Consider the following 2,500-nt stretch of genomic DNA (forward strand, 5'->3'; position numbering starts at 1 on the left):
AATGAGGTTCAACGGGTTACCCGGACCTTTCGGCCTAGGTTAGACACTCGCTGCTTCAGTCAGTGTAGCGCGCGTGCGGCCCCGGACATCTAAGGGCATCACAGACCTGTTATTGCTACTAGTCCCTCTAAGAAGTTAGACGCCGACCGAGAAGGTCGCGTAACTATTTAGCATGCCAGAGTCTCGTTCGTTATCGGAATTAACCAGACAAATCGCTCCACCAACTAAGAACGGCCATGCACCACCACCCACAGAATCAAGAAAGAGCTCTCAATCTGTCAATCCTACCTGTGTCCGGGCCGGGTGAGTTTCCCCGTGTTGAGTCAAATTAAGCCGCAGGCTCCACTCCTGGTGGTGCCCTTCCGTCAATTCCTTTAAGTTTCAGCTTTGCAACCATACTTCCCCCGGAACCCAAAGACTTTGGTTTCCCGGAAGCTGCCGGAAAGGTCGTCATGGTAACGCCTCCCGATCGCTAGTTGGCATCGTTTATAGTCAGAACTAGGACGGTATCTGATCGTCTTCGAACCTCTGACTTTCGCTCTTGATTAAAGAAAACATTCTTGGCGAATGCTTTCGCAGTAGTTCGTCTTCCGCCGATCCAAGAATTTCACCTCTAACGGCAGAGTACGGACGCCCCCGTCTGTCCCTCTTAATCATTACCTCGTGCTCCGAAAACCAACAAAATAGAACCGAGGTCCTATTCCATTATTCCATGCAACACTATGCAGGCGAACAGCCTGCTTTGAACACTCTAATTTTTTCAAAGTAAACTTATCGGCCACCGCCGACACTCAGTCAAGAGCACCGACGGAGAACCGAAGGTGAGGCGAACGCAACCAGTGACACGCCTTGCGACGGACCGGCGGCGCTCGCCCAAAATCCAACTACGAGCTTTTCAACCGCAACAACTTTAGCATACACTGTTGGAGCTGGAATTACCGCGGCTGCTGGCACCAGACTTGCCCTCCAATGGATACTCGTTAAGAGTTTTAGGATGTACTCATTCCAATTACAGGGCCTCGTTAGAGTCCTGTATTGTTATTTTTCGTCACTACCTCCCCGTGTCGGGAATGGGTAATTTGCGCGCCTGCTGCCTTCCTTGGATGTGGTAGCCGTTTCTCAGGCTCCCTCTCCGGAATCGAACCCTGATTCCCCGTTACCCGTTATCACAAAGGTAGGCACGTAGCGTACCTTCGACAGTTGATAGGGCAGACACTTGAATGATACGTCGTCGGTGCAGAGACCGTACGATCCGCGTGGTTATCCAGAGTCATCAAACGTCACAGGACGAACCCGGTCGGTTTTGATCTGATAAAAGCGCGCCTCCCGAAGTCGGCGCTTAATGCATGTATTAGCTCTAGAATTACCACAGTTATCCACTTCGCTTACGAGACCAAATAAACCAAGACTGATTTAATGAGCCATTCGCAGTTTCGCTTTACGAGAACTCGTACTTGCACCTGCATGGCTTAATCTTTGAGACAAGCATATCACTACTGGCAGGATCAACCAGATAGCTGCGACAGCTGCGCTCGGCCCTTGCTGGGCCGCCCGGCGCGTGCTCGTCGCATTCGTTTAAGACCGAGGCGATCGCCTGCGGCCGTACTCAGCTTCGACAGTCGCTGGCCGCGACGTCCACGCTCTCGCCGGCAGTGCCAGGCGGAGCGATTTGCGTTTTTTCTTTGCTCGCCCTCTCTCGGGCTCGATCCATTCAGTTTCGCACAAACAAGAGCTCTGCCGGCCGCCTGCAGCGGTGCCTAAAACCCGGGCATAACAATGCGACCGTTCTGCTAGGCCGACAAGCGCTCAAGCCAGACGCTCGATCGAACGCCCCCTACATATTAGTCGAGACAACGGCTCGCTCATTAGCATCGCGTTTGTACTTTAACTTTTTTTGGCTCGGCTTCTTTCGACGCCGATGCCGGCGACGCAGCACTCTCTCGCCCGCCAGCCACCGAGAAAAGGGTGCGCTCCGACCGGCCCCGCACCGCTCTTTCTTGGCTCATTCGAAATTACTGTCTTTCGCTCTGACATGCCTTACCTAGGGTTAGGTTAGTATGCTTGCACGTTTGTACTTTAACTTTTTTCGGCTCGGTTTCTTTCGACGCCGATGCCGGCGACGCAGCACTCTCTCGCCCGCCAGCCACCGAGAAAAGGGTGCGCTCCGACCGGCCCCGCACCGCTCTTTCTTGGCTCATTCGAAATTACTGTCTTTCGCTCTGACATGCCTTACCTAGGGTTAGGTTAGTATGCTTGCACGTTTGTACTTTAACTTTTTTCGGCTCGGCTTCTTTCGACGCCGATGCCGGCGACGCAGCACTCTCTCGCCCGCCAGCCACCGAGAAAAGGGTGCGCTCCGACCGGCCCCGCACCGCTCTTTCTTGGCTCATTCGAAATTACTGTCTTTCGCTCTGACATGCCTTACCTAGGGTTAGGTTAGTATGCTTGCACGTTTGTACTTTAACTTTTTTCGGCTCGGCTTCTTTCGACGCCGATGCCG

General features: G+C 53.3%; 1 non-coding gene across 1 annotated transcript in view; it reads right to left on the minus strand.

The window, feature by feature from the left end:
• The window catches only part of LOC144413394 (small subunit ribosomal RNA), a 1,788-nt gene extending 272 nt beyond the window's left edge, over window positions 1-1,516 (minus strand). The window contains exon 1 of the ribosomal RNA XR_013469428.1: window positions 1-1,516. This exon is cut by the window's left edge and continues 272 nt beyond it. This is a non-coding gene — a ribosomal RNA (small subunit ribosomal RNA).
• Between the last annotated feature and the right edge of the window lie 984 nt (window positions 1,517-2,500).

This window comes from Styela clava, chromosome 15, assembly GCF_964204865.1.
Source record: "Styela clava chromosome 15, kaStyClav1.hap1.2, whole genome shotgun sequence".
Lineage (NCBI taxonomy): Eukaryota > Metazoa > Chordata > Ascidiacea > Stolidobranchia > Styelidae > Styela > Styela clava.